We start from the raw sequence: 23,432 nt of genomic DNA on the forward strand, positions 1-23,432 counted from the left end.
GATGTAGTGTCGTGATGTCTGAGCTGTTACAGGCTTGTTGGTGTGATGCAAGCAAGTGATCTAGTTAATCGCGGGTGTGGCTTGTAGCGTAAAGCTCCAGCGAAACCCCTTAACGACACATGAATGTGTAGCTGGCCCATATGAGCATGTCACAGCACAGGTGAATCAGGCCGACACTCGCGCAGCCATATCGTCGTGTGGTTGTGTTGGTGTAGGAAAAAGAAACAATATTAGTAACAAATTGTTCGTGCTAGGAACTAAAACTGCTGCGTTACCAAGTAGTCGGTAAAATTTAGGGTGAGCCATTAAATGTCGATTGTTTTTCCCTCAATGGAAAGCTAGCAGTAGACCTGAAACAGAAGGTAGAACACATGAGTTGTGCTGTAGTTTTATTAACTTCACTGAAATCCGTTGCGGACGGTACATACAATGTAGGTATTTGAGTCTATAGGCTGTTGATATTAGAAATGGTTATTGAGAATGTTTAACTAGGTAATTTGGCAGTTTAACTTGCTGGTTAAGAGGAGAGCGGACTCATGGCCGGCTAGTTAAATTCGCAGGCACTTGGTTGGGGAAACTTAAATAACTTTTTTTTTTTTTTTTTTTTAATTTTAGGAATATTTTAATTTGGTTTTCGGGTTTTCGGAAATCGAACAGAGGACTGAAGTCAAATAAGTGACTAATCATTTGAAGTAAGCAATTTTTTATATTCTTTCAATTTTTTCGTAATTTTTTGGTCAAAAATTAAAGAATTTGAATTTTATGGTCAAGGTATAAGTCGTGTCCTTGGCGGCTTAGGGACGGCTTCTCTTAGGACTGTTAAGCCATTTTTAGGAATTTTGGTTCTTTCTAAGGCAAAAGTATTTGTGATTTTCGAAATCCAAATTTTTAAATTTTTGAGGAATAAAACGGGAAATTTTCCCTCAAAACGGGAATTGTTTTCCCTTGAAATAGGGAAGTTTCTAGAAATATAAAATTCTTTTTAGTAATTTTTTAGGAAGTTTGAGTCCAAGATGGCCGCCGTGACGTCACAATACAAGATGGCGGTCGGCTCCTCGCTCCTCAGCCGGAAGCCAGGGCTCGGGGGAACATATATATATATATATATATACACACTAATACGTATGACAAAAACTTATATACTACTAATGCGTATGACAAAAACTAAGTTACAGTAAACAGTAATAAAATTTCTGTCAAACCAGAAACAAACATTCAAAAAAGAAACTGCAACGGGCGCAGGTAAGAATAGTCAGACAAAGCTATTCTGAGGCATAGATAACCCTGCGTAATGACGTGTACTTATGGGTTTGGTTTAAATAACTGCAGTAGTTATCGATTAATAAATACACAGACATTGCAGACAAAACGAGACTACTCCCCCATCTCAAATATGACTTTTCCCGTTGGTTTCGAGTGCAGAATCTATTCGTAAAGTTGAGAAAGATTAAAGATTTTAGAATAAAGTCCTGTTACAACTTCATTGCACGTACAAATGTCACAAAGGTATGTCTAAAATGCGATTTAAAATGCACAATCTGAAATACGATAAGAAGTTTGTACATAAATTACAATAGCCAATTTCAGAGCTTAATCTCTAAATAGTACTAAACAAAGTCGTTATCGGAGTCTGCCTTTTTGTTCACTTACTTATTTTAGACTGCACAATGGGTTTTGATACCATTTTCACCATCATGTAGAGAATTTTTTCCAGAAGGTTTTTTTTATTAAAAAACCCATTCATATTGATTATAAAGATGTTAGAGAAATCTCGATGTTTTGCAACAAAGTTGTAAAAAGACGCTTTTACGCTTGCATGCCTTACGTTGACTTATACATGACTTGGACCTCAAATTAATGTACTACATAATTGTAGGTCTTTAAAAGGCCTACAGAAAAGTCCACGATAGCAGATAGCATGCGTATATTCTAAGGATGACTCACAGTAACCAGGAATAAATCTGATCATTGATTTCAAAACAATAACTGTTTGTGTTGTCTGATGAGAAAAAAAGCTGTCAATATTTTTTACAAAGTAATTATTTAGTTATGGGCAGTACGTTTTATTAGGTATATAATTGTTGGGAACACCAGACACTTGCGAGAACTTTATACTTATAAGTACTTACTTATCTATTAAATCTAAATGACGCAACAATAAGTAGTAAACATCCGTGCGAAGCAGGGGTGGGTTGCAAGTATTAATACAAATAAAAGTGATGAATTACACTAACCATAGCAACACTATTGTGATTAAATTAATACTTAATATGATAAAAAATAGATATAGCGATAGTACTTAAACAATTAATTAGGATCTGTTAAGTTTATTACTTTAAGTGAAGATTTGTATTATTATTCTGAAGCGTGTGAAATTTTTTGTTGTCGTGCAGCCTTTATTTAGTCAGCTCACGCACTTAACGCTAGACTTTGCAATACATTCATCTGAGAGTCCTTTTTGATCGAACGTCTTGCGTGTCAGTTGGTGGGAGTTCCCGACTACCTCCGAGACTGCCATTTCACCAGATCTACCAACAGCGGTGATCGTATCTGATGATCTGATTATCTGGTCCGCGGGTCCACACGCGCTGCGAAGGTACAATCGCAGCGCCAAGAAAGTCGCTCACCAGACGTCTCACTCGAGACGTTGCCAGCACGAAAGTGCAGTTGTAAGGGATATGTATTTCATTCCGGCAGAAAAGACGCGAAGAGGTCTTTAAGCGCATTTCACGCCCAGGGAAACCAACATCCCTCCCCCGCTCCACCCAAACCATACAGTGGTTGGTCCAATGAATATTAGCGAAGTAAATTAGCCTATTTGGAAACGATCCAGCTATCATAATACATGACCTGACTTTCCACTCAGGTTCACTTACCCGTGTGAACTGAGCTACACCAATCGATTTAAGAAATGACTTAAGTTACTAAACGTACAAAATTACATGAAGCCCTATTCTGAAAGATATTTTTTTAACTGATTTGACCATTGCTCACAATGCCATGCAAGTACGTATAAAATACAACGTTTATGCCAAGTTTCTGCAAAAAATACGCCCAGATTGATCTTTCAGTGAAGTCCTTTAAGCTTAGACAAATGCATTTAATACTCTATTTAAATTACTATAAATAATTTATTTGAAAAATACCTGCATTATATGAAACATAGATTTAAACTTATGGCTAAAAAAATTTTAATATATAATTCACAGTGAAAATAACACTTTTAAAAGCTCTTAGTTATTCATTCTGTTCATTACATATATGCATCGTTACACTATGAATAATATAATTAGCATCTTTACTGGCCGAGAGACAGCATTTTAAGTTACGAAAGGATGATATCATGAAACTATATAAATACAAATATGCAACTATTACGCACGTATTTACAATTATATATATATAAATCAACGTGGATTACAATGATGAGTATAGATTGCTGGAAACGAGGACGTGAAGAATGTCTGAAATGGCTTCGTGACTCAGTGCCTTGACAACATATCAGAAATGAAATAAAATACACATTTTAATATTTTGAAAAAAATACTCTGATTTTTTCCCCCTTCAGTTTGACTGAGAACTGCGGGCGGGCGTATCCGAGCTTGGGAAGCAACTGATGTACCTACAAAGGCTGAGAAAATAAACGGGGTGGGTAGCATTGCTACACTACCGTAATTTTTTTTTTTACTTGAAAACGACTCCAGTGGACCACCAGGTGTAATTTAAGAGGAAATAAATAAAACTGGCCTTTTTATGAATGTATTTACATATATTTTTTTTGTCGGTCAACCTTAAAATTATATTTTACATTTATCAAGCGTAAATAAATGTTTAATTTACTTTACATTTAATAAATTTCCATCCTGGCCTCTGTACTGGTCGGCGCAGTCGGTGGCCCTCCAACAGCGCCCAGCGCTCCAAGTCTCCGGCGCTCATGAAGGCGCCTCACTCGCTCTGTTGTTGAGTTCTGGCGCTCGTTCGGTTCTGCGCACGAATCGCCCCGAGCGCTGTAGTCCTGTCCCGCCGCCTCTGGCGCCGAATACTGCTGTAACTACGAGACGTACCTGAAACAAGCAGTTTTAGGTCGTTTTGTAAACTCACCCGACACAACTTATCACTCGACAACTTTTTTTTTCTTTCTGCTTAGCTAACCTTTTAGAGCACCTCAACATCCACCCGACGACGCACAAGTAACTCGTGTAAACCTTTACCGTTGCGAAGTTATGACTAATTATTTGGTCGCCCAGAGTGAATTTCGAGGCACTTTTTCAAACACTCCCCACCATCCCCTTCCCCCGGGGTCACGCTCAATGACGTAGGTGCACGATGGCGTAAGTGCACTGACAGGCAACGTGCAGTGGTCTGTTTTCAGGACATGTACAACACTTGGCGATACAACATATGAGTCACGAGATAGATAAAAAAAAAAATGGTGGTAACAAAAGCGTTTAATCGCTAAACCTGGTGGGACCTTAGTATGCAGCCTTTTCAAAAAGTTTTCACTTTAAAAATACGCTAGCATGGGAAAAGACTACTTGTATGTACATATTATCTGACGTGTGCGATGCGTAAGAGATTTTAGCTGTGTTCGTATGCCTGCCATTTCCAGAAGTTCCAATGATGAGTATTCCATTGCAAATATTGATTATTTTGTTACACCACGAGAAAATAAAACTGGATCGGTGCTGCATGATGCCTCAAATGTTAAGCATCGTCACTGTTAATGAAGGGTAACCTGCGAGTCATTTACACCGAGCCATATGTCCGAATAATTCGCATTTACACACTTTTTTTTTTTTTAAATCTGTCAGTTAGTTGTGTTTAATAAATACATTTCTCGCAAAAATTCGTTCTTGATCTTTGTTTTTGGGTTTGTTGGTTTTCACATTTCTAGTTGTACACAACTAAAATAAAAGGTTTGTTACATTTGTTGTTTTTTATTGGGAGGGTTGGTTTACGATCGTTTAGGTATAGTAACTAAAATTTAAGGCTGTTAGGTTAACAATATTTAAAATACTCTAAACTTGCGAAAATGTGCGTAATCTTGAGCAATTGTGTTTTTTATTTATTCCGATCGCGAAGTTGTATACGATCGAGCGGCGAACTCCTTATTTGTTCGGGGACTGATCTGGGATTAGTAAATCGTACGATTCCCTCAAATTAACTGCTGTAGGAAACAGCAGTGACATAATGTCAGCTGTTTCTCCCAGGAAGCAGATTTCGCATGACGTCACAGGCCAAGTCGTGCCTTTCCACTAGTCTAGAGGGGTCCGAACCACGTCGAATCGACGCGCTAGTGTCCCAAGGAAGGGACAAGTGATATATGGCTGTAGTGATATAGTGATAAGGCGAAACCACTACCATTAGACAGTACCTATGTTTAGCATAGTCTTCCCGAAGTTCTGGTGAACATCGGGCAACACACAGAGGACATTTACTTCATACATGAGTTACGTGATCAGCAATATCTCCGAAAAAAAATCATAGAACCAAAAGTTTTGTTTGTCTAATGCTCATAAGAATAGATAACACGTCTCAGTTGCTAAAGATTGAACAGTTTATAATTTTGAATAGACAGTGGTATAAAACTTATCCACTCGGCAACTATATATAAAAGTAATAAAAAGTAATAATAAGTAATACTACCAAAAGTTAATTAAAAATGCTTACACATTTATTTAACCATAAAATTTCTCTAAAAATATTATGTAGAAAATAATTGTTTCATTTTTATTTAAGAATAACCTAATAAATAATTTTATGAAGGTTTTTTACATCTAGATTTGTTTGGGTATGCTTTAGACGTGTGTATTTAAATTATGATCCTAACTTTTGATATATATTTATTTTTAATGTTTCGCAAGTGTTTGCAAATTTTTGCTTTTAAATACCAACACTTAAATGGCGGCACTAGTCACAATTATTACGCTGAATGAAATTGGGCCGAAAGGGTGAATTCGCCAATAGCGATAAAAACTCACGCAATATCCACAGCTATGACCTCGTCTTGCGTAACATTTAACAGTTCGCAAATTAAGTGAAGCAGTTGTCTGGGCACGAAATATGCTACCGGACAACAAATGAGGGATGAGTTTAATGGACTGGCCCTTAGGGCTCGATCTCTCTCGCCATTTTTTAATTTTGTCAGTGCATACTGTTAGTTAAGGGCTATTTCTGTAAACATATCACGATACCTATCTTTCTTTTTGCTCCGTCACAAATATTTCCAACGGCTATTCACTATGTGTCGTATAATGGATAGTGATAATAATCACGAAATTGGCGCGACTTGTTTGCATCCATTATATTGCAGGTAGTTATTATCTCCTTTTGAAAATATTGACAATAATTGCAAGCGAGGCATAGTGTTATTTTCACGCAAAATAGCAGTTAGAGCAGCTAGAGATGTTAAATACCGACAACGTTTGACCGATCATTATGATAGTTGGCAGATCTAAGTGATTTTTTTCATGTAGGTTTTAATGCTATCCATTTATTTTGTAGCTCGCCATTAGATGGCACTGACGTGCACCAGCTTCTATACCGTTCAACCGATCGCCATGGGTAAATTCATTTTTATAACAGACATAAAAACAGCGAGTGTCTCCATTTCTCTATGTCCGCAACACGGTTATATAGTAAGGTTTGGCAACTTCGTATCCTTCTCCTTGGTGAGACCCGTCCGCTTAGTGGAGCTCGTGGCTACTAGCGAACTAAAGCCGCTAATAACAGTTTAGTTTTGAACTTCGTCAATAGATGACGTTGCCTTGTATTTTTAACGCGCTGTCGTTTTTGCGCCCGACATATCGTGCCTTCCCACAATGAAGCTAAAGATTGGCGTTCCAGTTTTTCTAATTGCGGGGCGTTCACTATCAAATTTTCCCGTTTATTCAAGTATATTTCTTACAGACTTGAAACCATGCAGGAATATTCCTTATACTACACTAGGAAGTTGTAAGGTACCCGTTGATAGATGATGAAGTAAACAAGCCCATAAATTTGATATACACGTAAATTTTATTAAAAAAGTAATTTATTTTTAATAAAGCACAAAATAATTTTTTTCTTATATATTGTTACGAACACAGACAGGACCGCGACACGCGCCAGATTCGGAGCTGGCTGGCGGCCCTGCACGGCCACTGGCGTCACGTGCCGTCTTCTGGCTTAAGGAATGCCACGCGTGCCTGACCGGATTACAAGGGTCCTCGCTATCCACCCCCCTCCGCTTCCCGCGCTCCGTTTCGCCTCGGGCGATTGTAACATTTAGATGCCTAGGAATTCCGGGCTTACAGAGGCCGCCGCGAGGAGTGAATGAGCGTCGCTGTTCTCGGTGCTTCGGGCGTCGGGTCGGGCCTGGATGACATGACACTCCACAGCCGCTCTCGTCCCTTCGAGAAGGATGTTATGGGTGTATAAGCGTCGACACCTGCCTCCGCAGGAGTTCCGAAACTTTGGAGATTTCCGCGAATGAAGGGAAGTGCGACATCGGCGAAGGGGGTGAGACACGACGAGACAGCGAGAGTGCGACTGAGTGGCGCGAGACTTTGTGTGTGGACAGGCGCGAGGTACGGGGCGAACCACTAACGAGCCTAGCTCCAATGAGGAGTGCGAACTGAGGATCTTGACAGACATTGAGTGACTTGAGAATAAACATTTGTTAAGTGCTAGTGATTGGTGATCAGACATTTTTTTAAGTACAATTATTTTTTTAGTAATGTAAATATTAGTCACTACATAGTATAAAACAAAGTCGCTTCCCGCTGTCTGTCTGTCTGTCTGTCCCTATGTATGCTAAGATCTTTAAAACTACGCAACGGATTTTGATGCGGTTATTTTTAATAGATCGAGTGATTCAAGAGAAAGGCTTATATGTATAATACATTCATAATATCGTAGAGAAACACTGATGATTTTAGAGGTTTCTAATGTTATGTCGTAAATAAACACATTTTTTGCGCTTACATTGCAAACGCTGGCTGAACCCTACGAGATAGATCAAAATAATGTACTACACTATTGTACACCTTAAAAAGTAAAAAAAAAGTCCGTGATGGTATATGTGTATCTCTTAGTGATCATCCACAATAACCATTTTTTATCCTTTACTTTTTATGAAAAATAATGGACAGTTAAAACAATTAAAACGTGCTTTTCAGCGCGACAACGTAATCCATACTTATAAGTACGTTAGGATAAATTTCAAAAAATATATTCGAAATTGTATGATAGTATTTAAATACTAAGGTGAATTTTTTTAAAGACAAATTGTGCTTTTCAGAGCGACAATTTTTTCGAAATTGTATGTTCGTACTTTAGTCGGTATTAAGGTTAATTTTTAAACCGCACTTATAGTAAGTACATTAGGTTAGATATGATTAGATTGAAACCATAATTTATCAATTGTATTTCTTCTATTAAGATCTTTGTTTGAATTTAGAGTTATGGCAATTTAGTATCAGGGCAAGTATTTTTAATTATCGAAAGTCGTAGTTTAAGGTAAGGTATTTAAGTTTAAAAAAAACTGAATACAATAGGTATCTTTTGTTGTTGATAATTGTTGATTATCTTTTGTTTTTAGTTGAACGAATAGTAAGTAAAATATTTTTTTCTGCAGTACATACTAATTGTAAGGCAATTTGTTCATAATCATACATATAGTTTTAAAGTGTGAGTTCAAACAAGAACTGAGTAAATTTTGTACAGAAATTATAATACTCGGTCGATACTGTTCTCGATTTGGAAGAAGCTGTTCATTTTCCTACAGAATTTCTTAATTCTTTGAACTGTCTGGATTCCCTCCTCATAAAATGGTGTGAAAGTAGGTTGTCCTGTTATTTTTTTAAGAAACCTGAATCCACCTAAACTTTGCGATGGCACGCGTTTGCTGGTAAAATCACTAAAAACGTTCATAATAGAGTGCACAATACTCACCGGATATGGTACCGGAGAAGATGTATTGATTCCCCGAATTCCTCTGATACCATCGGATTTACCGTCCAATTTAAACACCTACTATTTCCGGCAAAGATATATTCGCAATGACCATTAATAAATCGCAGGGTCAAACTTTCAACGTTGCAGGCTTAGATTTGAGCGTTGAGTGTTTTTCACATGACCAATTATATTTCAAGAGTAACCTCTAAAGAAAACATGTGTGTATTGTCTAATGACAAAAAAGCTGTGAACGTTGTATATAAAGACATTCTGTAGTATATTTAGTATCAGCATTGCACCCTTGCGAAGCCGGGGCGGGTCGCTAGTAATTAATAAAAATGTAATAAAACTTAATTGGGCTATCCCTTATGAACCCATTTCCCCTACATTACACTCGTAACTCTCTCTCTCTCTCTCTCTCTCTATATATATATATATATATAAATATATATCTTGACAAAAAATTAAATTAATATATTAGATGCATCTTTGCTGTTTAGCGATAAATTTAGCAGCAAGAAATTATGTGAACAAAGGGCGTAACTACAAAAAACAAATCTACTAAAAACCTTTTAGGCATACAAACATATAGTATATATATATAAAAGGGAAAAAAATACTAACAGCTTTTTAAATAAAATAATTAACTTCAAAGATATAAGTATATTAAAAAATTAAAAAATAAATTTTCATAAGGGCATAAGTACAACCTTTAAATATCATCAACATATTCCCAGTGACTCAGTTACATTTACAAAAAAAAAAAGGGGGGGGGGGAGGAACTTCACCGTATTTCGTTTAAATATAAATTTTCTATGATATAAGCCTTTTTAATAATTATACTTAAGCATAGTTATTCGTGAGACCCTAAGGTGCCCAATTAATACTTATGAATATAACAAAACTTAAATTTAATAATATAGGCGTGTTCCTCTTATGTAGCTGTATTTCAAATGTTTCTCTATTGTTACACTTCCATTTTATATTCTATACATCTCTATGGAGTAGAATTATATTTGTGCTTCATGTTGCGCTTGTATCCAAGGTTACAGAGTCAGTGAGTGATGAGCGTATCTATATAGCCTATACGATTAATATAAACACGTGTATAAAATTAATTATTTAATTTAGTATAATAATCGAGAAAATGGTTTAATATGTACCGTTACGGTGCATAATTATCTTACAAATTGTGCATGTGATTCATTTAATTATTTTTTTGTTACTCCATGGTTGCGGTCAAAGACAATCATGTCTAGGTGTACATTATTCTTTGGAAACGTCTGTTTATGAAAAATAAGGTGGTTGCTAAGGACGCTAAAATTAAAATGTATGTAATTAATGCTGAGAAGATTGAAAAAAACATTACTAATACTATCTGTTGTGAAATACTAAAGGAATTGTCGTAGAGTTGATTTAAGAAACAATGTTCGTATTGTAAGTTCATCCTGCTGATGTGGTATGTGTACTTTATTACATTTTTTTCGTGTTCTACAAGATTTAATAATTATATTCATATAAGTAACATGCTAAAGTGAAATTGGTGATAATTTTAACCAGAAAAACTGACAATTTAATATAAGTTAAAATAAATCAAATATTTTCTGGATAATATGTTTTCTGTTGAAAGAAGTCAAGTCATTTTCGGCCCCCAGAAGTCTAGTTAGAAAGAACTCAAGAAATGCTACCCTGAGATTAAACTATAGCCGAGGAAATATAATAGATTTACCGTAAAAAGAAATAATAATTGAAATTGATAGATTTCATAATCAAACATAGACATCATAATTAAATATTCATTATATTTAATTAAGAACACTTGAGTGTTATGTGTCCAACCTAATCCGTGTACTTGATCAAAACTCAGTCTGGTACAGGGTAGATCCTATAAAATTTATATTGTAGTGATACCATAATGGTAATTTAAATATTAGCTTTCCTACCTAGTGGAAACATACTAATAATTCTTAAATTTGTATTTATTATTTTATTATAAAATTTGTCTACGGATCTGGATACATAACAGTGTGATGTATATACTCAAGGAACATACGCACAAATAATAAAATAAATTGATATTATGAATGTTAATTATAATTTACTGTGTATGATAAGTCAGTGACTGACTGCTACGCTAAACTCCACCTCTGCTCCTCGTGGGTACGCCACTGTCCTTTCTTGTGGGTACGTCATTCCATGATTCACTAACTTTAATTCTGCGTGCAAATAATTAATATAAATAAAATAATAAAAAAGGACTGGATCAATATTATAAAAAGGTTGGTTAAGTTTAAATTTAATCAAATTAAACGATTTCATTAAATACGCTGAATCAAATATTAATATAAGTCCGTGTATAAAATTAATTATTAAATTTAATTAAGTAATGGAGATAAATTTTATTTATTAATTAAAATCAATAAACAAACTGAATTAAAATAATGTAATAATTTATAATTTGTAATGCAAATAAATAATACTCACAGGAACATAACCTCTCTTAAATAAATACACTTGAAAAAATTATAAACAATTTCTGTCACTAATATTCATAATCAATAAATGTTTTTAATTATATGGACCAGTATTCAATATCTTACACTAAAATAGTACATGATTTAAAAGAATATATAGTTTTTTTATTTGTAGGTATGTAGCTTTTTTTTCTTTAATTTTATCAATTATTCGTTGCATGCTGCGCGCGCATCTTATAAATTCACTGTCATTTTTTTCCATAACGCAACCAAAGAAGTGTACCGTAATAAAAAAACCTTTCATTGAATTGGAATTTAATATTTAATTCCTTACGTAATTTTAGTTAACTGTAAGGTTAAAAATTATGCATATAACAAACTCTTTAAATTAATATACATGAAATATTTATTAACAATTCAATTAATTTTAATATATTGTAAGCGCATTAAATGTCTGTGGTGATTCAATAATCGTCCTTGCTATTGATTGATTCAACATAACTTTCACTTGACTTGCAACTCTTGATCGTGACAAAGCCACATACAGTTGGTCTGTGAAGATATAGTGAACAATAAAATATTTATTTCAAATTTCATTGCATATAAAGGTGGTACCAACAAAAAAAGGAAAGAATATTCATCTACCTTATGACATTAATCATTCAAACACAGAACGACTTAAGGGAAGATAATGGTCATACATATGGAAAGATAATGGTCATGTAAGATAATGGTCATGTAATGGACAAACATCATTCACACACAGAATTTAAAAAAAAATCAACTAACACACAGAATAATACATTTAAGATACCTAAATCACCGATGATGTGCAGGAAAATGGCTTACCCAACACCAAGATGTCAACATATTATATTTGACCCACGGACTCTGCAGCAATGCCAGGAGGAAGAGGTTAGCAAAGAGCAATGAAAATGTTACACTGCAAGCGCATGAAAACAGAATTGCGCCACGGACGCGATCGCAAAGAGCAATGAAAATGTTAGATTAGCAAAGAGAAATATAAAACTTATATAGCCCACAGCGTTACGCGATCATTAAGTCAGTGATGAGTAGGGCCATGAAAATTTCGCGAAAAGATCCCGATAGTAGCTGGAAGTTAAAACACTGTAGCATCGTCTGTGTTTCGTGATTGGTTGAGTTACTTTGAGGTGCATGCCGATTGTTACAACAACCAATCACACTAATCCAGTGTGGAAGCAAATTCGTCCTTAGTGGCTCGTGCAAACAAGGCAACGACTTCTCTCGCAGACGGCCGCCAATCACAAGGAAGAAATCGCTGGTGTGGGTATACCTTGTTGCAGTCTAGTAGGGGTTCGGTTTTTTTCGCGAAAATTTTCTGCCCCTATGAGCGTAAACCATATATAGGACAATAGCCATGAACTGAGAAGGAGGTTTTCCGTAAATCAGCTCCCAAGGGTGATTCAGCCCGGACGCGACGCCAGGTAATTCAGCTGGTATCATGCATGCTTGCGGGCCCGAGCCTTGAGCCATGGCGACGGCCGGTAAGAAGCCAGCGCCCGAGGCTGTGGTCGAAGAGCGACAGGCGTGAAGCCGTCGCCTCCAGGGCAAAGGCGAGCCCGCCCGGCCACCACGCTGCCCCCCTCCCTTCCCGAGGCTGCAGGGCTGTACAGCCAGGCGTCGCTGGTTCGGGAACACGGCCGTCTAGCACTAGGCCCGTTCTGCACTTGGAGCGGGAACGGAGACGTATCCTCCGGGACATTTCACTATCGCGTCTGCTGCTTTAGCGACGCACGGAAACGTAGCGAATGGCAACTAACGAGATTGCGTTTCCAACTTAAGCAATTTTAATTTAAATAATAATATTATGCTTCGAAATCATAGCACGGGCAGAATTTACATAAGTAATAAAAAAAATAAAAGACAAAGTAATTATAGAACACTAGATATTCTTTGAATTGAAAAAGATTGCAATTCCCAATTAGATTGGCGTTCGCAATCACAAGCAATAAAGCTCAAGGTCTAACTTTAGAATTGTGTGGTTTCGATTTTGATACTGATTGCTCCTCACAGGAACAACTGTATGTTGCGTGTTCTTGTGTCGGTAAACCAAATAGCCTTTTTATCTACGCAGACAATGGAAAAATAAAAAAAAATAGGTTGTCTGTAAAGTCGGTTTACGGACGATAGTTTAACGTGACAACGTCATAACAAAACATTGATGAAATGATTTCATACTTTTATGAATAAAATTGAATCATTTTTATTGAATTATCACTATTTTGTATGGATACAAAGAAGGAGTGAAATTAAATATACCATTTAATTGATAAATTTACTTTTTTTGCACTCATTAATTCAAGTATGTTTGTAACTTTAGCTGAGAGATTATTTCAACTATAACTTTTATACATGTTTGCTATTTAACTTCTTCCAATCTGTGTTATTCTGTTAATGATAAGACGATGATAGGAAAAGTAGGAAACGAATGGGAGTGTTTCAAGTTTAATGTGCCTCGAAAAAGTCAAATCGATGGTTGTTCCAATCGAGTGGAAGAGAGATAGATGCGGCGCAAGCGTACACTGAGCGTAACGGGACACAGCGTAACGGGATAATGTGTGTAACGGGACACTTTTTCGTGCGTGTGGCCGGCGTTCATCGATTTATTTGACGTTGTCACGTCAAAATCTTTTTTAACGTACTCGGCTTTTATTGATCGCACGGAGCAACGTAAACGGAAGATCTCAGCATTGCCCATCTAATGCGTACGGGTGCGTGCTTTTGCAGAAACTCTGTTCCGTGATAAATGTCCACGTTTACGTGCCATTGTAGAACGGGTCTTAGCGATGCTGCTCAATGATCGAACGTCAATATAGTTTTTAACGGGAATACCAACCATTTTTAAATTGCTAATGTTTTATATTCCCACACATGTTTTTATGGTTTTTCAATTTTGAAATTTTCCACTTATTATTTAATAATGAACTAAAATTTTGTTAAAAATTTCTAACAGTATAGTACTTCGTATGTTTATCGAGACGACCTTTTAAAAACAAGGCGAATAGTGTCGAAAGTAGAGGCCAGTCATCAACTCGCGACCACGGTGGTGGTGTGGTTAGAGCACTCGCCTCCCAACAGGTGGCGGGCGTGGCAATGGGCCAATGTGTTTTTTTTTTTTTTTGGTAGTCCCGTTTCCTCTACCACACGTACTCCGTCGTTTCTCCATCTTACATTTTTACCCGTTTTTTCCGTCTCTAAGTACTTCGATGTCAACGATACATATCTGAACGCTTTAAAATCGTTGGATTTGTACTTACTTTCAGTCAATAACATATTTAAATTAGAGAATACATGTTTTTCAAAAAATAAAAATAAAAATAATAAAATTAGGCTTGATTCCGTTTTCTGCATTCTAACACTTTATGAGCATAGGCAATAGTTCAGTAACTACATCAAGAGCGTCAATGTAAATTCTACGTCTTTCTACTTCCGGCCAACCTCATCCATAAAGTGCTACGTGGTCTGGTCTGATCTACAAGGGATAAATGCGTTGACGTCTTAAGGCGCGAACGTTTGGCATGAAGGACAAAATCTTTAGGTACCAAGTAAAAAATGTGAATTGATCGAATGCAAGTATGTAGCTGGTTGATATGGATGCGTAACTATACTTTCAGGTGACTTTCAAGAAGACAAAACAACGTCATAGATTGAATAATGCAGATTGTTTGGTCAAATAATTAAGAAAATTAATTTTTACGGTCAAGGTCAAGGTCATGACTTTAGCTACTTAGGGCGGCTTGGCAATGGGGAATTTAAGCTGCTTTTGGAATTTTCGTTTGTTTTTTTCAAAGGAAAATATATTTTGGGGCATTTCAAATTCGAATTTTTTAATTTTTGAGGAATAAAACTGGAATTTTCCCCTAGAAATAGGGAATATTTGAGGAACTTTGAGGGAATTTGACACCAAGATGGCCACCGTTACGTCAAAAGCCATAAGGGCGTACATTGTATCCGTCTCTTATCGTATCGTATCTTCCCGCCGTCTCCATCGCCAGCTCTGCCGTTTACATAGCCTACTACTAAGGTCCACAAATTCAGAATCTTCCTTTCCTCAGACATTTTTAATGCTCACTTAATTAAAAGTTTATTTTCTTCAGAGATGCAACTTAACATTTTTTGTAATGCTCTAATTTTCCTTAATATTATATTTTGAAAATTATTAAAACTTCATTTTGCATTTAACTCTTCTTAAGTAATCACTACGAAAAATAACACATTTTATTCTGTTGTGATATTTGTGCGATGGTTTTTCGTAAGCGATCTAGCAAACACCCAAGTAAATTACAAGATCGTCATTAATATTATTTACCAACTTTTAAAACAGAAATTTGCATCCTCTCTTAGGTTGAAAATAGATTAATACAGAGTAGTTTAGAACTGATTAAAAAATTTACGTAATTTGCAAACATTTCGAACCAGTTCCGCAGAAAAAAACTAATGTTACTTTTTTAATGAATGCTGAGTTACATTACATTCATGTTTTTGAAAATACTATCATCTTCATGGTTTGAAGCATTAGTTACAGTAACGTCCAGTTTTCATGGTAGTCCAAATGTTAACCCCTCAACCATGCATTTATTAATTGATTGACATATTTAATTCATATATAATTATTTTGATAGTTTGAGTCTCTGTCAAGGAAACACATGCACACACTCAATTACAGAGAGAGAGAGAGAGAGAGAGAGAGAGAGATATATATATATTTATTCCAAAGATAATATCGTAACTGTTTTGTTCACAAAGAGCTTGATCTGAAGCTGATTATTGGTTGCTACTCGCAGCTGAAAGAGGTATAAACTGGGTTACACGAAGGCCCTCTGTGGTCCAGTCTGAAAGCACACGTACAGTCACTTACCTGCCGCAGGCAGTTGACTATTTAACTCGCGCTGTTCCACGACAGTTATCCAAAGAAATTCATCTCGGGCTGTAGTGATTCAGTCCAGGTGTCAGCGCGTAAAAATCTGAAACTTATATCGACTTTATTATTCGGCACGAAACTCGCGATTCGATTGTAGTGACAATTTTCTTAACTCACTGTACCTCATTGAAGGATAAAAATAAAAATAAAACATGCCAGTGAGTCTTTTATTACTCGTCAGAGAAGTGTAACTTATAACCTCGGTAATGAGCAAAATTATATGAAACTCGGACACGAAATTTAACGTATAATTCTTTAAAATAATGCCGAGGGTGATAATTATATACGCAAATTTCGTTTTCCACTACATTTATTGACGCGAATCACACGTAGTTTCCACACCCTCCGCTAGAATTAGTTGCCGGAGCAGTTACGTGGACCGAAAATTAAAAATATATAATGAAACAGATCCGATAAAAGCGAAAAAGGTATTAAAAAAATTTTACAAAACCCCGGATTTAGACCTGATTTTCGACAAGGTATTTTTATTAAAATACAGCCCATCTTGTTAAAATTAACTAAACCGTTACTTCTAAGTTCCCCTTTGGCTTTGTTAACTTTGTTTCGCGCCATCCGCCACAGATGGCAGCAACGCGGTTACACTCTTTCCGTTTATTCTGCTTCCCGGGGTCCGTTCACGAAATAAACTACTACCAAATGCCGCATACCGGGAGCTAAGCTGTTGCACAAAATCGGGAGGGGCGCAACGGAATGTAGGTATTCCGAGAAAGTTAAAAATGCATGTGACCAACCCGAGTTGTGCCAACAGGAACGAGCTGCGCAGGTGCGAGTCTGGCTCGTGCACAGACAGTTAACTGCCGGACGCGGGACGTGTGCCAACGGAACCGGTTCCACGGACTTTTCAACCAGGCGTCGGGGCGTGTCGAGCGGGCAGACCGGGCGTCAACGCGCAATTCACGAACACCTCTAGATCTATTCAAGGTGTCTGGCTGTGATTTGGTGCTGCCTGCTGGAGTCCCCTCCCATGCCTGGGTGCTTGCGACTCGCAGGACCGCCCTGCTCCGAGCCCTTGTTCTGGACTGAACATCAACTTCATACCTGAACTTCTTACTCCGTACTCCGTATCAGCCGCTGGCTGCTATCTACCGCTGTTCCGAAGACCTGCGTAGCGTGTGCCTACGTCCGAAGCCATCTCGTTGATCGCCGCGGCGATCCTGAAGTTTGCTGTTTGATACAGTCTCCAGTCTCCAGTCTCCGATGTCAACGCCATGAACTTTCTTCATCGTGTGGATCCACATGCTCTCCTCCGGGCAGAGACACTTTAGGGAGAGGGGTTGAAGCATTTAAGTGCAGTTTCACTTGCCTACAAAAGTTTCTTTTTTATACGTGCAGTTTGTCCGTAAATGAATGTCCCAGTTATCAATTCGAATAGTATCGCTTGTAAGCGTTGTAAAGTGTTATGATTCAAGGTCATAATTAAAGATTAACTCGAAAAGTTTTATATAATTGCATGCACGAGTACTGTTTCTGTTGTTTTCTGACTTACAGCGCGAAATAATGTTGAACCTGTAAACTTTATTTGGCAACAGCATGGTGCTCCTCCCGATTGGAATCTCTTTGTGCGAGAGTGGTTGAACGTCGAAGTACCTGACCGTTGGATTGGTCGTAATGTTCGAGACGACAAAGCTTTTTTTTTTTTTGCTTGCCTCCACGCTCACCTGACATAACGCCATGCGATTTTTTTTTCCTTTGGGGCTTTATAAAAGATCGTTTCTACGTTCCGCCGCTACCTAAAGATCTGCCAGACTTGAGACACAGAATTGAAGAGGCTATTGCATCGCACCATTGAAACATTATTTTGTGGACAGCCTGTATTTTTCGGACGGTGAAAATCCCTAAAACCGTTGGTTTTACGGATGTAATTTAGTACAGAAATTTTGGAACTGAGCATTGTAATATACAAAGTGACGTGCAAGTTACCTTCATCTTTAATATTCGAACATATAATTAGAGTGGTAGTTAAAAGTCCAAGAGAGGTACACCAGTTCTGTACCTCCTCACACTGACAAGGGGAGGACATTACTTGGGGAAATTCACTTCTGAATGAGACTCGGTGTATTAGTAGTATACCTTTAGGGTGTTCACCCATTAAAATAATAAAGGGCCCTGGCCAGCCAATTCCGACAAAAAAGCCGTTGTAAATGTAAGCACAGTTTTTATCCTAGTTAAGTTTCGCTCTGGCCAACGGGCAGTGGCCTAGGTGGTGACGTACTAGCTTGCCGTACGAATGCTCGGGTTTCGATTCTTGCTGAAGGTCACTTTTTAAAAATAATTTAATTTTTTTAGAATATGTACTGTTCACAATTATTATAAATGAAAATATAAATAACATTATTTATTAAAAATATTTATTAGATATAAATTTATATTTAAAGTACAGTGTCTTATCCTTACTAATATTATAAATGCGAAAGTGAGTTTGTTGGTTTGTCCTATTTCACGCAACAACGGAAAGACGGATCGAGAAAAATTTTTGCATAGAGATATTTTATGGACCGGAGAGTGACATAGGGTACTTTTTATCCCGAAAATAAATGCACGGTTACTGTGGGATGTGAAGCATAATTCTGTAAATACCTTTTCATGCCAAATTGGCTGAACCATGTGCAATACAAAACAGCGAGTGTTTCTCTGTGTCCGCCACACGGTCATATAATAAGGTCTGGCGAGACCCGTCCGCTTTGTGGAGCTCGCGGCGGCTAGCGAACTAACGGCGCCAATAACAGTTTAGTATTTAATTTCTTCAATAGATGGCTTTGCCTTGAATTTGAAAGGCGTTATCGTTTGTTGCGTCCGTCACGTCTTGCCTTGGACTTACCCGCCTCCCCACAAACTGGAGCTGGCGATTGGCGTCCCGATTTTGTTGCTGAGTAACCTTGAGGCACCGAGATTGTGCAACGGCACGAGGCTGTGCATCACAGAGCTGGGGAGAAACATATTCTCACCGGATCAGCTAAATGAGAGAGCGTGTTGATTACCCTCATTCCAATAATTGCCAATAATTAGCCATTACAGTTTAATAGGCTGCAATTACTGCAAAGTTAGCATTTGCATTGACAACACGTCTCAAAGCCAAACATTGAAAGTGACAAGAATTAATCTGGGCACTCCACGCTTCTCGCATGGTCGGCTCTATGTTGGTTGTCCAAGAGTATCGAGTGCGCAAAACTTATACGTACCGGCGGAAAATAAAATAAAAATATTTTAATGGTGTCTAAAAAATATATTGCGTTAAATTAAGACTGAGAAACAATATGAATTCCACGACTCTACCATGTCAATGATGCGCAAAAATGCATTACAAATCACTCTCATCTATCTTTTTTATATAATTCATTTTCTCTATTAATTTTACTATGGGTCTAATCCCGAAGTCCTGCAGTCGAAGTCGTGGGCAAAAGCATGTTATTAAATCAGATAGGTACTTAATCTATACGAGAAAATAAAAATGGCCTACGAATAACCACTTTTAAAAATATCTTTCTTACACGGTTTTGTTATGAATTAAATCAGTGGTTCTTAACCTTTTAGTTATGAGGGACCATTTTACCAAATGTATGTCTTGCCGGAGACCACCCAGTTTGTTTACCTAAAAACCTAAATTAAGGGTTGTTTGATAAGGAAAACAAGCACAATTTTATAATTAGCACTCATTTCTTAATTATTTGGCAGAAATCTAAAAGTTACAGATTATAATTTAATGTGATTTTTGTGGCTGCATACTCTTTACTAACTTCTGAATTCTTGGTTCAGTGCTACTCAAAGCTAAACGCATGTCGGCAGTGGCATCCAACCGATTTCGATGCTTGTTTTTAATAATCAGAAGCGTCGAAAATCCCTGCTCGCATAGATACGTCGATGAAAATAAAGGTAGGTAACGTATAGCAATGTCTCGAAACTTTGGAAAAGAAATTGCTTTTTGGCTCCAATAATCTTCAAGATTTATTCCTGATTCTAATGTATCTTTTAAGTTCGTGTCGTGTTGCATTTCAATCACTTCTTCTTGAATTTCATCAGAGACTTCGGAAACGTTGACAATGAAAGGATTCCGGATCAGTTTCTGAATACTTTTGTCCTAACAGTCAGGAAAATAGCGATTGAATTCACTTTTTAAATTAGTCAAATGGATCATCATGTTCTTCTGAATTTCTTCTTTAATATCTGCACCCAGTCCGTCAATAATTTGGTTGAGCGTATCAAATGCAGAAAAGTTTTTTCTTTCGACATTATTGATCCATAGCTCGATTTTAGCAATAAATGCCCTGATTTTATCTTCATATGCAAATATGTTGCTCATGCCTTGCAACTTCAAATTTCCTGACCCTTGCAGTTGAAGGTTCAATTTATTTATTTGCGCAAAAAAGTCGACCAAATAAGCAAAACGTACCTTATATTCGGGCTCGCAGAACTGATCTAGCAACTCTTTGTTTTCCTTGTTAGTTAAGAATATTTGTACTTCCTCTCTTAGTTCGTACAGCCTCCACAGCATGTTTCCTTTGGAAAGCCAACGAACTTCTGTGTGGAAAAGCAGAGTTTCGTGTTCAGAGTTCATGTCAGAACTCAACTGTTTGAATAGACGAGTATTGAGTGCGCTCTTTTTAATGAAGTTAACTACTTTTATAGCAGTTTTCAGAGCCATAGTGAAACATTCCGGGAGCGTTTTGGCAGCCAATGCTTGACGGTGAATAACGCAGTGCGTCGTAATTGAGGAGGGAATTTTTGGTTTTTATCAATGCTGCAAGACCAGAGCGAGAACCAAGCATAGCAGGAGCACCGTCAGTACAAAACCCGGCAAGCCTTTCCCACATAAGTCCACGTTCCTCCATATATTGACTTATAGCATTCATAACATCTGCACCTTGCGACGTCGTTTTAAGTTCATGAGAAAATAATAACTCTTCTTTAAACATTTTATTGTCCTCCAAAAATCGAATAAATACAAGTAATTGACAGCATTGCGAAACATCGGTAGACTCATCACATTGTAATGCAAAATAAGGGTTGTTTTTAATCTTGTCAATAACTTGGTCTTCAATATCAGTTGACATTTTTTGAATGCGTGACTTAACTGTGTCATTAGAAAGCGGTATTTCACGAATTTTCTTTTGAGCTTCCGCGCCTAAAAGCTCCTCTGCAACTTTGATCATACAGGGCTTTAATAAAGATTCGCCGATTGTGTGTGCTTTTTTCGATTTCGCAATCAATTTTGAAACTTCAAATGATGCAGATAATGTTTTTTCAGACGTTGAATAACTTGTTCCACTGGGTCCAAGTTTCATTTTTTTAAGATTTGTTAGTTTGCCTTCAAAGAATTCTCGCGAATGGTTACAGAACTTCGGATGCACGGTCTTCAAATGACGTTCCAACTTTGCCGGTTTTAAAGCGTCGTTAGAAAGAACAGTTGCACATAAAACGCATTGCGGTCTAGTTTCTCCATTAATTTCTATTGAAGTAAATCCCAGCTTAATATAGTCGTCGTCATATTTTCTTTTTGGTGGCATTTTCCTGAAAACAAAGTTTTAGTGATAATACAGACAGGTATAATCTTATGTATACCTTATGTATTACATGTATACCTTATATATAATAATAAAAATGTGTTGTTTTGACAAGCTTTTATTTGTGAGGTCTATGGCCAGCTGTGGGAATGACGGTAAAAGTATCTACTACTCAAGATGTATCAAATGAGCCCAAATACGTCAGTATTATTAAGTAGGTACCTATACTTACATATACATCATAATCTGCTCAATTATACCAAACAATTGCATTGTCACCGAAATGACATTATTATGTATTCCCGACTTTGCCTCTCAATTGGTTGAGAATAACTGCTTTGAAATATTAAGTTGTAATGGTACGATTCCACCAAAATACTGTGCAGCACAGTGCAGCACACCGGTGGAATCGTACCTTAAGGTTTAACCCGAAAAAACAAACAATGCAAGTCAAATAAGGTTCGTTTTTAATTGCTCACTAAAACGGTTAACCTAACCTACAAAAGTACTGAAATGTGCATTATTTTCCGTTTTATAAAAATGATTAAAAACAACAGTAGGTACCTAATAAGAAACCTAGCAGATTTACAATGTGACGAAAATAAAGTAAAATTAGTAATCCGCAATTAGTTAGTTGTGTGGCATACCTAAACCAAACAAATAGATAATATTTATTTTACTTACCTACGTAGTATTTATATCTGGAGTAGTTATTTACTATAACTACCTTCGTGCACTAAGGAAATTTGCTTTTTGCTGACGAACTTTAAAAATTAAACCAAGTACTGTAGTAGGTAGGTACTCGTCACTCTCTCAAGGCCACGTTACAAATCCCTACCGCTCATTACATCGTCGACGCTACAAGTGACGATCGGCAACCCGCGCCGATAAAACAAAGAACGAATGGAACGAAACCGCCATCCCCCGCCCTCTTGTACCGCATTTCGCCTTCGGACTCGTGCCACGCGCGGCTCGCGTTGTTTCGACTCTACTCATTACGTCACATATTATTAGGATGGCTTCGCGGACCACTTGGAATGCCTCCAGGGACCACCAGTGGTCCGCGGACCACTGGTTAAGAACCACTGAATTAAATTATGCACCTGACGATTTATTGTGTCCATTTATTTATATTAAAAATGTGTGGAATCAATCACATACTTTCCTTTCAATTGTAAGACATCAGCAATATTCTGAAATTGCGCGAGTTATTGCCTAGTAGTTTATAAAGAGAAATGAATTCCCAAGGGGTTGTTTGAATGCGTCGTCGTAGCAAATCAGACACTCCTCGAAACGGCCAGGACATTCCGCTAAGCTTCTCACACTCTGACACTCGCTACTGCAAAGCGCCGGGAAAAACGACAACCCGCGCAGCACCATTGTTAAGACTTTAGCCACTCGTTCAGGGGGCGAAGCTAAGAGTGCAGACTTAGGCCAAGTGTATAACCTTCACAAGAAACGCAAGAGCGTAAGGACACAGCGCGAAAAAAACACGAGGAAACTTCAGTCGTTTATAAAACACGTAAGTGGCAAGGCCCT

At 37.2% G+C, this 23,432-nt stretch overlaps 1 protein-coding gene across 2 annotated transcripts in view; it reads left to right on the forward strand.

Annotated features, from left to right (window-relative positions):
• LOC134531734 (uncharacterized) overlaps nucleotides 1-23,432 on the forward strand; it is an 87,788-nt gene that overhangs the window by 808 nt on the left and 63,548 nt on the right. The gene's annotated exons all lie outside the window — the stretch shown is intronic.

This window comes from Bacillus rossius, chromosome 5 (genome assembly GCF_032445375.1).
Source record: "Bacillus rossius redtenbacheri isolate Brsri chromosome 5, Brsri_v3, whole genome shotgun sequence".
NCBI classification, from domain to species: Eukaryota; Metazoa; Arthropoda; class Insecta; order Phasmatodea; family Bacillidae; genus Bacillus; species Bacillus rossius.